Genomic DNA, 14,595 nt, shown 5'->3' on the forward strand with positions numbered 1-14,595 from the left:
TTGTTGAGTGGATGTTGGACACCTAATCCTCTAAGGTTTGATGTGGAAGTTGAATAGCCAAAGGGAGTCCAAGGGACCAGTTGGAATATGAAACCAAGAGTCACCCCTATGTATTATAAATATGTATCATTGTGAATAAGAAAAGCATTCTAATGTTTATCTTTCATATTGCCTTCGTCGTGTATGTGTTTAACATGGTATCAGAGCAAGCGATATCCTGCCCTACTCATATTTGAGCCACTTATTTTATGGCCTTTCTATGCAGGTCAGTTCTACCATCAATTCTGCATTTCATAAATGTTTTCTCAACTAAATTCTAGCTGCAATCTCTGCTCACATTTGCACGTAGTAACGCTCCTCCTTCACTCCTGCATTGCATTTATTTACCTCTCAGTCTTTGCCTACTCGAATAGTATGTCGGTGGTCGTTTCTTTGTCAGTGTGTCAGGCCTAAAACCTCCTCAGCAATGTCCTAGGTAGTTTCTCTTGTGGTGGAATGAACACGGTAGTTTCATATGCGTTTTATACCACTGGTTCATAGAATATGCGTTCACAACTCATTTAATATCACCGCACTCCGGTTTTGTTAATATATATCGCTCCTCTTCCCAAGCTAAGAACCATTCCAGTCTCTCTACACAATGTGCTCCAATTCCCTTGAATTCCCTTGCATATCCCAGTGTTCGATTAATGAGTTGCAATAAAGGAATCTCTTTATTTGGAGCAAACTCTTTCGCTTTTTGGAAATACACAGCCATTCCTTATCTCCCACTCTGGATGCTCCTCAAAGACATTCTGAACATCAAGATTTGCTTAGCATCCTGTAGTGATAAATAATCATATGCCTTCTCACTACAACCTGTGATTTCATCTCTGACAGTTTTTGCAAGAAGGTCCATGAAATAAACATAAGTTTCGTGCGGGACTGCCTGCCGAGCACTGAGAACACGATTATAGGCACCTTCCATGAATGATTGCTCTAATTCGACGGCATGCTTAATGCATAGATTCTCAAGTGCCTCAGGTGAAAGGAGCTCAAGCTTTGTGTGAAACTCTGCAATTCTATTTTGCACTAGAAGACGCAGTAAATTGAGCCTCGGTGTCACGCCCCTACACTAGCGGTAATCTTCCAACCACTTGTAGCAAGGTGTAGCACCACCGAACGTTTTCTTTTCACCAATACTTATGTTCATGGTCTACGCCTAACCATTCATACATAGTTTATTTTTCATTACCAAGTATTATCTTTGTCCTTTATACAGTGAAAGCCCATAACATTCACATAAACAGCATTATACAATATAAATGCACAAGAGTATAAAGGGAGGGGCAATTCCCTGCCCGAATCAATATATATAATCTTCTTTTATAAGTACAAGTTAAATATTGGGAAACCCCAAATTTACACTTAGCCAAATTTCCAACTTCGGCAAACTCGGTTGCCCAGTTCATCGACGCCTCCACACGGTCGCCACAGGACTCACCAACCCTTCGTTCACCTCGTCACACGATTGTGTTGTTTGCCCAACTTGGGTGCACCTCGTTGTAACCAAGTCGCCACACACGGGCACCTCTACACGAGTCACACCTCCGTTCACAACTCCAACACTTCACCGTTTCCACTGTTTCGTCGTGCACGGCGTGCCCTACCCAAGTCGCCCGTCCGCACAATTCTTCATTTCATCGTGCACGACGCACCCTCACCCGGCCGCCCGTCCACCCGTTCACCCAAACTCGTTCACCCGAACAACTTCACCCGAGTCGCCACACAACTTCACCCGGGTCGCCACACGACTTCACCCGGTTCGCCCGAACGACCTCACTCGGGTCGCCACATGACTTCACCCGGCTCGCCCAAACAACTTCACCCAGGTCGCCCAACGACCGCACCCGGGTCGCCCGAACGACCTCACCCGGTTCGCCCAAACGACCTTGCCCGAGTTTCCAGCCGGACGACCTCGCCCGAGTTCTGCCTAAACGACCTCGCCCGAGTTCTACCTTAACGACCTCGCCCGAGTTCTGCCTGAACAACCTCGCCCGAGTCCTGCCTGAACGACCTCGCCCAAGTCCTGCCTAAACGACCTTACTCGAGTTCTGCCCACCGACCTCGCCCGAGTTTTCTGCACGAGTTTCCTGCACGAGTTTTTCGCCCGAGTTTCTCACCCGACTTTTTTGCACGAGTTTTTCACCCGAGTTCTGCCCATCGTGCGGGCTCATCCACGCACCGCAGAACTCCTCAACCGAACTCGTGTTGGTCGAATGATGGTCGTTTGCCTCCAAACGCCCTCCAATATATACGGGCGGGTGGCGGGTTGTGTCACCCGGCCAACCCACGCCCAACGCCCAAGCCGACTCATTCAACATGTTGCCTTCACCCGAGTGGAGGGTCGGCCCGCCCAACTCGTGGGACCACCCTCTCAACTCGCCCAACATCGTATAAACTCGTCTCCAAGACACTTCGCACGCATTTGTTCATGTCTCCTTCACACGGTGGAGTCGCCCTGCCTATCGCACAAACCGCGGGTCCTTACATCCTCCCCCACCTGAAATCATTGTCGTCCTCGACAATATCTCATCCCGGCAACCACATGTCACCAAGACATCCATACCAAGGCATATACTCCACCGGTATGTCATATATCGGAAGATCATCTCAATCCATGATCATCAACCACCCTGTCACAATCTCCACACGTTGCTCCCCCTCGTGGAAGGCTGGCCGCTCCATCTCAAGCTACATGCTTCCTGCAACATATCGTGTCGACCTCATCATGTATCGTCCTCGTGTGAACTGCTACCATGATACTCCAACAAATGCTAACACATCTCTGCACACTTCGCGACCCCATGTTTGAACTAGTTGGGTAGCTAATCCAACCATCACGCTCAAACCATGAGAGTGAACATCCTCATGCCACCATCAGTTGTTTCTCTGAACATCCTGTCACATCCTCAACTCGATCAAGAATCCATCTCCATACAAGTGTAAGCCATGCTCAGGTCCATGAAGTAGTCTCCATCTCATCTGCAACATGTTGTCCATGATGTTTTCTATCCAACAACATCATCCATCTGCAAAACATCCATCTCCTCAAAGTGAAGAGATCATCTCATCAAACTCCGACTCTCGATGTGCCACATCCAGGTCCATGAAGCAACCTCCATCATATCTATATGTGCCATCCCTCAAGTCTGCCATAGAAATAAGTATACACCTGTCTCATCTCCCATGTGCTACCTATGATCATAGATCAATCAGCGCCCATGTGTCAAAGGTGGTTGAGTCTCAGCTCAACCCATGCCCAAGTGTTGCCACCAAAGCATCATCAGTGTTGTAACTCCATCACTCCAAAGTGTCTCATATCGATCCTCCTCCTTAATGCATCAGATCCTCCAAGTCCACCGTATATGAAGTCTCCAAAAGTCACAACAATCTCATGTCATCATGAGCTCCATGAGTCATCTCCAACCAACATCTCGGCAAGCATTCAAGTCTCGGCCCAAAGGTCTCTGCAAGATGCCTCAGCTCTTCATGTAGTAGGAATGCTCCATAGTCTGCTCACAACTCCATCCAAGTCCATGGCCTTGTTGTACAAGAATGCACAACCTATCCATCGGCTCATAAGTAAAACACCTCCATGTCACAACAACAAATCCACCTGCACAACATCCCTGCCTTGGCACTCCTTATTGGATGCCCATAAGTGACACCTCTACAAGTGCCCCTGCATAAGATGCCATGCTCCATGTTTTCAACCTGATGTCCATGACTAAGTTGCACATGTAGTCCAACAAAGTAGACCCATCACAACAATCGGTCATCCCCATCCAAGTCTACAATCCTCGATCTAGTGAACTTGGTCACCCAACCATAGCATCATCATCACGAGTCTCTCCATCATAGCTCCCCCACTAAAGGATCCACCAAGACTTGCTCTTGCTCTCGGCCATGAGAAGTCCACCCAAGTATCATCATACCTAAGTGTGTGCCCTCCTCAATCTGTCCATGAGTCATGCCGGGCACTTAGCCAATTCTCCATGTGGCTAAAGCATGATCCAATCCTCCGCAACGATCATCATGTTCCGCCCTTGTCACGGGCCTTTGTACCTTCTACCATAAGGTCACAAACAACCCCAACAAGTCCTGCAACAGTGAACAATCCTTGCTTCTCCATACAAGGTCTCATCATAGACATCCATGGTAAGATGCTCCCTTGCATTGGCACACTGAATTTGCTCTTCCCTGCATACAGTCCATCTACCAAATGCTCAAATGAAACACAAGTATCAATAGTACTTACATCATCATCATGAGGCTCCTCCATGTGAGTTTCCTCATCCAACCATGTCTACAAACTGCACGATCCTGGTCCAACTTGATCAACCTCAAGTTCATCCTCCATCGTTGTCACATCTGCAACATTCTCAATCATCACGGCTTCCTCTTCTTTGTCAGCACAATCTGCAACTTCACCCTGCTCCATTGTCCAACCAAGTTGAAGAGGTTTGTCTTCAACATTCTTTTCCAAGACTTCAAGTTCCTTTCGAATCTGGGGGTTCTCTTCTTTCAACCACTTCAACCTTTATAAGGTAAGCAAGAGATTCCCTTCGCATTCTTCCAAACTTGCCATGCCTTGTCGTTTAGCTTGGCCCAAGCACTAAGCTTCTCCTCTGCTAAACCTGTTTCACCATTCCCCTGAATCACCCTGATATTCCACCTATCGCCTGCAAAACTTGAACTCCCTTTCAAGTTTTCAGTCTTTGTAGAATCAGCGCCTTGATTCAGTTCACCAGCTCTGATACCTATCGTCACGCTCCTACACTAGCGGTAATCTTCCAACCACTTATAGCAAGGTGCAGCACCACCGAGCACTTTCTTTTCACCAATACTTATGTTCATGGTCTACACCTAACCATTCATACTTAGTTTATTTTTTCATTACCAAGTATTATCTTTGTTCTTTATACAGTGAAAGCCCATAACATTCACATAAACAGCGTTATACAATCGAAATGCACAAGAGTATAAAGGGAGGGGCAACTCCCTGCAATATGAGTTTCCCTGAATTAATATATATAATCTTCTTTTATAAGTACAAGTTAAATCTTAGGAAACCCCAAATTTACACTTAGCCAAATTTCCAACTTCGGCAAACTCGGTTCCCCAGCTCATCGACGCCTCCACACGATCGCCACATGACTCACCAACCCTTTGTTCACCTCGTCGCACGAGCGTGTTGTTTTCCCAACATGGGCACGCCTCGTCGTAACCAAGTCGCCACACATGGGCGCCTCCGCACGAGTCACACCTCCGTTCACAACTCCAACACCTCACCGTTTCCACCATTTCGTCGTGCGCAGCGCGCCCTACCCAAGTCGCCCGTCCGTTCTTCGTTCCGTCGTGCACGAGAGGGCACGTCCACCCGTTCACCCAAACTTGTTCACCCGAACAACTTCACCCAAGCCGCCACACGACTTCACCCAGGTCACCACACGACTTCACCCGGTTCGCCCGAACGACCTCACCCAAGTCACCACACAACTTCACCCGACTCGCCCGAACGACTTCACCCGGGTCGCCCAACGACCTCACCCGGGTCGCCCGAATGACTTAACCCGGCTCGCCTGATGACCTTACCCAGCTCGCCCAAGCGACCTCACCCGAGTTTCCTGCCTGACGACCTCGCCCGAGTTCTGCCTGAACGACCTCGCCCGAGTCCTGCCTGAACGACCTCACTCGAATGCTTCCCGACGACCTCGCCCGAGTTTTCTGCACGAGTTTTTCACCTAAGTTTCTCACCCAAGTTTCTCACCCGAATTTTCTGCACAAGTTTTTCACCCGAGTTCTGCCCGTCGTGCGGGCTCATCCACACACCGCAGAACTCCTCAACCGAACTTGTGTTGGCCGAATGATGGTCGTTTGCCTTCAAACGCCCTCCAATATATACAAGCGGGTGGCGGGTTGCGTCACCCAGCCGACCCACGCCCAACGCCCAAGCCGACTCATTCAACATGTTGCCTTCGCCCGAGTGGAGGATCGGTGTTGGGTCCCTATAATACTAGTGATTACCCCATTACTATTGTAGTTATACCCCTTATTTATATTGTTGTGCCCCTATTACCCCCATATTGTCATTTTTGTGCCCCATAGAATCCCTCTATTGTTATTTTTGTGGCTTTATATTATTATTGTTAGGTCGACTAGATTTTATTGTGACTCCTTAGACTCCTATATATAGAAAGGAGGTTTTGTCAGTTGTATCATCCAAGAATTGTTCATTTATGTAATGTAGAGGAGGTTGCCCCCTCTAAGAGGCTGAATTTTAAGGCGTTGATCTATCTTTTCTATCTTTTCTTGAGCTGGTTTCATAACATTTGGTATCAAAGCTTTGGATTCTAGGGTTTCGTTGCTCCAAACAGGTCATCGTGGCATTTTAGCTATAACTTTTTTTCTGTGATGTTTCAGAAGTCGCAAAAAAAACCCATTTGAGAAGAAATCACGCTGAACCTTGGGTCCGAATTTCAGAGCTTTTCACACGATATTTGCGGAGATATGATCTGAGGAAGTTGGTCTTTTTGCAGACTCCTGAATTACATTCAAAACAGGTGACCTAGGGAAAATCGTCATAACTTTCTCTCTGGGGATCAGATTGAAATTTCGTAAGAAGGTACAAAAAGAGGACGAACTGTAGTTTCTTGTGTGTGTGTTTTAGATTCAAAGGTTGAAACAATGACTCGTGGCACGTCGTACAAGTTCGCTCTACTGAACTAGTCTAAAAGCAAGTCACTGTGGGAGATTTCACATAACTCTTCCTTGGAGAATCCAATTTGGCTCAGACTTGTGGCATTGGAAAGAGGACGCAGAAGGCTACTACAGGTAGCAATTTCAGAACTGGATGATCCGAAATTACAGAGATACATCAGATTCAATATCAGGCTTCTATAAGGTGAAAAAAAAGGGTTAGTTTTTTTTTTTAATTTTGGTGTAAGCTTGGTTTAACGAAATTCAAAGGGCATAGTAAAGCATTATTATCGGTAACTGATGCCCCGAGGAAAGAAAATGCAAACACCTAGTAAGGAACCTGAAAGCTCTAGCATGACTCATGAAGAAGAGGAAGAAATGCTACATGATATATCAAAATTACAAGAACAAGTGCAACAAATGTCACGCTCACAAAAGCTAACAGAAGCTAAAATAAGTGGCGTGGAATCTAAGATAAAGGGCATGGAAGCTAAGATGGATGATTCGAAGACAGATTCGAAGACAGATTTGAAGAGAGACATGGCAGATTTGAAGATAGATTTGAAGACAGACATGGAAGAATTGAAAAAGTTGCTACAAGAAAGGGTCACTAATGGTGAAAAGGTAGTAAAGGAAACTCATGATGAGAACAAAAGAAATGTTAATCATGATTCCATAGATACTAATGTTGGATCGAAGAATCACCATATTCCAAAAATCGATATGAGGAAGTTTGATGGCAAGGATCCCGCCACATGGATATTACAGATGGAGCAATTCTTCGATCTCAATAATGTGCAAAACGCACAAAAGGTACGTATGGCAACTGTATATTTGGAACCAAATCAGTTTGTATGGTATCAATGGCTTTGCTCTCGTAAACAATTTATCACTTGGGCAATTTTTACGGAAGAATTGATAGCACATTATGAAGATACAAAAAGCAACACTTTTTTTAGCCAATTGATAAGTCTCAAACAAAAGGGTTCAGTAATGGAGCACATTGAGGAGTTCCAAAAATTGAACATAAGGGTAAAAGATATTCCAGAGGAGCATAGGATTGATGTGTTCATAGGGTCTTTAAAGGATAATATCCAACATGATGTTCGCCTTTGGGAACCTGATTCATTAGAGAAGGCATTCAGGTTAGCAAAAAAATGGAAAGCAAAATTATGGCAACCAGGAAGCATACCACTCACAACTATAAAGACGGAAGTGTTGTTGCCCCTAGTCTTCCACAACCTATAAGGTTGACACCACAACAATTGGAAGAAAAAAGAGCAAAAGGGCTTTGTTACAGTTGTGATAGCAAATACACTAAAGGTCATAAGTGTGCTGAGAAGAAATTATTCTACATAGATTGTGAAGAGGAAGAAGAAAAGGAGCAAGAAAGGTCAAAAGAAGAAGATATACTCCAGGAACAAAGCCTAGATGAAGAACAAATAAATCCGACCATATCTTGTAATGCATTGGCGGGAATTACCACTCCTCAAACCATCAAGATAGAAGGACAAATCAAGAAGAAAAAGGTAATAGTGTTGATTGATTCAGGAAGCACCCACAATTTTATTCATTGTAGGGTAGCAAAAGAATTGAATTGCTTCCTATATCCAGCACCAGAGTGTCAAGTGATGATTGCAAATGGAGGAACAATAAATTGCTCTGGAAAGTGCCATAATATCAAGCTATCCATGGGAGAATATGTATTGACTAGCCCAATGCTTTCCATTCCAATGGGAGGTGTTGATGTTGTACTAGGAGTCCAATGGCTACAATCCTTGGGTACAATAGCTTTTAATTTTCAAGAACTTTTCATCAAATTTTCTACTGAAGGAAAGGAAGTTGAATTAAGGGGTATTGCAGGGAAACCAGGAAAGATAATCAGCTCTAATGGCATGACAAAGCTTCTAAAAAAGGAGCAAAGAGGTGTAATTGCACAATTATGTTCGCTAGATGTTTCCACATTGGAATCATCTATTTCTCCAGATCTCCAAAAAGTCCTGGACAATCATTCCAAGGTATTTGAGACTCCCAAAGGTCTCCCACCTATGCGTGATCATGATCATGCTATTCATCTGATTCCAGGAAGTGTTCCTCCAAACATCAGGCCGTACAGATATCCCTATGTCCAAAAAAGTGAAATTGAACGTATGGTTGCAGAAATGCTAGAGGCTGGTATAATTCAACCGAGTCAAAGTTCTTTCTCAGCTCCAGTAGTATTGGTGCACAAGAAGGATGGATCATGGCGCATGTGTCCAGATTATAGGGAGCTCAACAAGCTCACTATTAAAGATAAGTTCCCCATTCCTGTTATTGATGAATTACTGGATGAATTGCATGGATCAATTTACTTCACCAAGTTGGATCTTCGTTCGGGATATCATCAAATCAGAATGAAGATTGAAGACATTCCGAAAACGGCATTTAGAACTCATGAGGGTCATTATGAATTTTTGGTCATGCCTTTTGGCCTTACCAATGCACCTTCAACATTTCAAGGTTTGATGAATTCAATTTTCAAACCATTCCTTAGAAAATTTGTGTTAGTATTTTTTGATGATATACTAATCTACAGCAAGTCTTGGAAGGATCATGTTGAACATGTTGACAGGGTGCTACAACTATTGGAGGAGAAACAATTATATGCAAAAAGATCCAAATGTTTCTTTGGAGTCCAGGAGGTGGAATATTTGGGTCATATTGTATCTCATGAAGGAGTTAAGGTAGACCCTAGCAAAATTAAAGCCATTAAGGAATGGAAAATCCCCACATCCATAAAGCATCTGCGAGGATTTCTTGGGTTGACAGGGTATTATCGCAAGTTTGTTAAGAATTATGGGAGAATAGCAGCACCTCTAACAACATTATTGAAGAAAGATTCATTTTCATGGACTCCGGAAGCAACAAAGGCCTTTGAACATCTTAAAGAGGCAATGTGCCAAGCACCGGTCTTAGCTACACCGGACTTCACAAAAACCTTTATTGTGGAATGTGATGCTTCAGGAAATGGAATTGGTGTTGTTCTAATGCAAGATGAAAGACCCATTGCTTTTGAAAGTCGTCCAATCAAGGGAAAGTTTTTAAGCAAAGCTATTTATGAGAAGGAAATGTTGGCAATACTCCATGCACTTAAGAAATGGCGACCCTACCTAATGGGAAGACACTTCAAGGTAAAAACGGATCATGATAGCCTTAAATACTTTTTAGAACAAAGATTATCCTCTGAAGAGCAACAAAAGTGGGTCACAAAGATGTTGGGTTATGACTTTGAAATCATCTACAAAAAAGGGAAGCAAAATGTGGTGGCAGATGCACTCTCAAGAAAGGATGAGGATGTGGAAGCATTGTTGTGTGCCATTTCTATTATCCAACCAGATTGGATAAACGAAGCAAGGGAGGAATGGAAGAATGACGAAGAAGTGTGGGCACTTATTCGAAAGCTACAACAAGATTCCAGTACTTCTGATACATTTAGCTGGAAAAATGATTCGTTATGGTACAAAGATCGCTTATACCTCTGTAAGAATTCCCAGCTAAAACAAAAGATTCTTATGGAATTGCACACTTCTCCCTTAGGAGGGCACTCAGGATTTTTAAAAACTTACCACAGGGTTAAGAAGGAATTTTTTTGGGATGGCCTTAAATCAGATATTCAAAAGTTTGTGGCGGAATGTTTGGTTTGCCAACAAAATAAAGTTGAAACAATTAAGACACCGGGTCTATTACAACCTTTATCCATTCCAAGCCAACGTTGGGAGGAGGTTTCAATGGATTTTATCACAGGTTTACCCAAGTCTGAGGGAAAGAGTGTCATCATGGTGGTAGTTGACAGACTTACCAAGTATGCACACTTTTGTGCATTATCACATCCATTTAAAGCCAGTACAGTTTCTACTGCATTTATGGAAACAGTTCAAAAGCTACATGGAAACCCAAAGATTATTGTAAGTGACAGAGATCCCATTTTCACTGGAAATTTTTGGACAGAATTATTTTCTTGTCTTGGTACTCAGTTAGCTCATAGCTCATCTTATCATCCTCAATCTGATGGGCAAACTGAGATAGTAAACAAATGTTTGGAAGGATATCTTCGTTGCTTTGTATCTGATAAACAGACACAATGGGTCAAATGGTTGCCTCTGGCTGAATGGTGGTATAACACTTCCTTCCATACAGCAACAAAAATGACCCCATTTATGGCACTTTATGGGTATCAACCACCATCCATCACATCATATTTAAGAGAAAATTCTAAGGTTCAGGCAGTGGAACATCACATCGAACATCAACAACAAGTCCTCCAACTCTTAAAGGATAACCTCGTGTTGGCACAAAATAGAATGAAACAACAGGCAGATCAACATCGCAGTGAAAGAAGTTTTGATGTAGGTGATTGGGTATTCCTACGGCTACAACCATATAAGCAAATGTCCCTAAAGCAAGCTAAGAAGGATAATAAATTATCACCAAAGTATTATGGTCCGTACAAGGTGTTGCAAAAGATTGGTACTATGGCATACAAATTGGAGCTTCCTGCAGCTTCTCGATTGCACCCAGTTTTCCATGTTTCATGTTTAAAGAAGGTTATAGGTGACAAGCTCCCAATTCAAACAATATTGCCAGAACTTGACGAGGAAGGAAAAATTATATTGGAACCGGAAGCAGTCACAGAAACAAGAACTCGACAGCTACGAAATCGATCAATTTCAGAGTATCTTATCAAGTGGAAGAACTTATCCGCTGAAGATTCCACATGGGAGGATGAGAATTTTATGCAGAAGTATCCAGAACTACTCAAGCGTTGAGGACAACACTTTTTTGAAGGAGAGGGGCATGTTGGGTCCCTATAATACTAGTGATTACCCCATTACTATTGTAGTTATACCCCTTATTTATATTGTTGTGCCCCTATTACCCCCATATTGTTATTTCTGTGCCCCATAGAATCCCTCTATTGTTATTTTTGTGGCTTTATATTATTATTGTTAGGTCGGCTAGATTATATTGTGACTCCTTAAACTCCTATATATAGAAAGGAGGTTTTGTCATTTGTATCATCCAAGAATTGTTCATTTATGTAATGTAAAGGAGGTTGCCCCCTCTAAGAGGTTGCCCCCTCTAAGATCTCTTGTATCTGTGTAATATGGCTTCAGCTGCAAGAAGTCCCTCTCAAAGGCATCTTGATCTTCAGTTTTTACACTGAGAACAACAGCATGCTCAAAAATATCCCTTGCTAGCGTCAGTTCATGAATCGCTGCAGGTGATTCACAGTACAAGGGAGGGAGGCTTGGAAATCCTGTCAACATAACCTTCAGTTGAGACAGTAAAGTTGAACATGTTGACAGATCATTTCTGGTATAAGCGACTTTGAAGCAATCGAATACTTGAGATACATCCGAGAGCGTGCCTTCCATGGCTTTCCTTTCTTTGAAACGACGATAATCCACTATTTCGACACCTTCAAACCCTGCAACTAGTTACGAAGAAGACTTTCACTGCAAGAAAAAGCCAAAGGGAAAAACAGAATAAGAAAGAGGTTCAACAGGAAAATAGTTACGAAAAGGTTAGCTCTGAGCCTTGTGATGTTGAATCCTTAGTTGAGATATCTTTCCAGTCTCCAATGTTCCGATGATTTCTTAGAGGCAGAGGAGTGGAAGAGTATTGCGAGCAGGGGTAGCGTAGAGAGCTGGAGAAATAAACCCACGGCTCTGAGCATCTGTCGAAGGCAATAACACTAAAGGTGGGCATCTTTTATAAACAAAAATAATACAGAAAACTTCAAGCCTTCAACCATCCTTCAAGGCCTTGAGAGGCTCAATAGCGAGGGATTATTTTTAAGTAAGGAAAATTGATGAGTTCCCACAAATTATCGAGGAAGGATCAAGTCAAGAAATTGATGAATACTTTTTTGATGTGAGGTATAGGCTGGTTATATCTGTAGTGAGTAATGTTGGTCGCTCTATTTAATTTTATATGTTGGTCATGAGTGAACTGTTATGCATATGTAGTGGATTACAGTCATTGTTGCTTGTTGGTTGGAGGATTAAGTCTCTGTTTAAGTCCTGGTATGTACATTGAATAGAACTATTGCACACTAGTTATTTGGTGCACATTTACAAAGGATATTACAGTAACATTGAATTGTGAGTGATTGTCGCTTCTTCTTCATTGGTTAATAGTTGTGATCAGTTTCTTTAAAGTGTAAGTTTGATAACGAAGAAAATGACCTAACTTGATAATGCATTAGAGTTGTTAAATACTCTGATACATTCCAGTGTTGATGGGATGGTAAAAATCAGTAAGGACACTCTTTCTGACATTAAAATTTGTCTACAAAATGCACAAGAAAACATGGAATTTTTGCAGTTGGAGTCCCAGTTCCAACGAGATGAACTTCAACAGATTTCATTTGAGGTGTTACCTTCTGGGATTTGTCATTCTAAATTGTTTTCTGCTCAAAACAATCCTTTGTTCAAGGTTAAAACAAACACCCATCAACAACCAGCAAGTGATAAAATTAGTAAGGTTGAGGAAGATTCACATTCAATGCCTAATGCAACAACAGATTTGCATGCAAAAGCAGAAATTCAGCCTGCACTTCCCAAGTCGGTCATCAGACCTTGGGAAGAGCTTGTCCATAACAAGCACAGAACAGGTCTTGGATATGATAAGGAGGTTTCCTTTCATATTCCAGATTACTCAAAGTCCATCCAGTTTCAGAGTGTTGGATTCCTTCATGACAGTTCACCTTCTACTGTTCGAGATTCTGCACAACAGCCACAACAGATTGTTAAATGCCAACACTGTGACCAAGTTGACAATATGAAAGATCATTGTTTTGATCTTCATCCATGTAGGCACTGTCATAAAACCAGTGATTCTTCAAACAGATGCTTCAAAAACAAACCTCCTGCAAGAACAAAGATTCATCTTGGATGAATCGCTTCTTGGCAATGGGCTTCAACAGCCAAGAAGATATTTCAGGCATATGTCAGAACTTGTTCTAGAGTATTGAAAAATCTTGCAGTTGAGTTTTCTCCATCATCTCACTTTGTATCTGACAAGGGGGAAGTGATGGTCATCTACAAGTTTCAAAGCCACATCAAGCAACACTGAGCCACAACCTACCATACCAGATTCAGAGTTTTAGCCAGAGACAAAGATGCCCCTGAGCATGCCTTCAGTGGGTGATGCCTCTTCAAAGAATTGGGGACACTTCTTCTAGCAAAAGACTTCAGCTTCTTGCCAAATTTCAGAAGAGTTCTAGGAATTGCATTAAGCACTCCAGAGTTGGTTGTCATCCTTAAACCATCACAGGTTGAGACCTCCCTTTTCAGGTTGAGACTCTGCCTTTTATGCGGGGTGAGACCTCACTTTCATGGTCGAAGGTTTCCCTCTCCAAAACATCAAGAGCACTTCCTCTAGCAAAAGACCTCAACTTCTTGCCAGACCTAGAAGAGTTCCAGGAACTGCACTAAGCGTTCCAGTGTTGGTGGTCATCCTTAAACCACCGCCCTTGTACCAACATTTTAGAGAGCACATTCAACCTAGTGCTACCATGCATGTTTTTGTACATTTTGTATTACTAACTCTCTTCTTGGACTCATACATAACCCTTTGGATTAAGGGGGGGAATGTTGGACACCTAATCCTCTAAGGGTTGGTGTGGAAGTTGAACAGCCAAAGGGAGCCCAAGGGTCAGTCCTATGTATTATAAATATGTATCATTGTGAATAAGAAAAACATTCTAATATTTATCTTTCATATTGCCTTCGCCATGTATGTGTTTAACAGACTTATAGGCAGACTTGGAGTAGGCCTTAAGAGCAAACTTCAAGGAATTCTTTTGGATAG

At 42.9% G+C, this 14,595-nt stretch overlaps 1 pseudogene; it reads right to left on the reverse strand.

Annotated features, from left to right (window-relative positions):
- Positions 1-535: 535 nt before the first annotated feature.
- On the reverse strand, positions 536-12,302 carry LOC149204507 (26S proteasome non-ATPase regulatory subunit 8 homolog A-like; annotated as a pseudogene).
- Positions 12,303-14,595: the final 2,293 nt, after the last annotated feature.

The sequence above is a fragment of the Pinus tabuliformis genome, chromosome 1_2 (genome assembly GCF_031772625.1).
Source record: "Pinus tabuliformis cultivar Carrire ecotype Pingquan chromosome 1_2, CPIR1, whole genome shotgun sequence".
NCBI lineage: Eukaryota > Viridiplantae > Streptophyta > Pinopsida > Pinales > Pinaceae > Pinus > Pinus tabuliformis.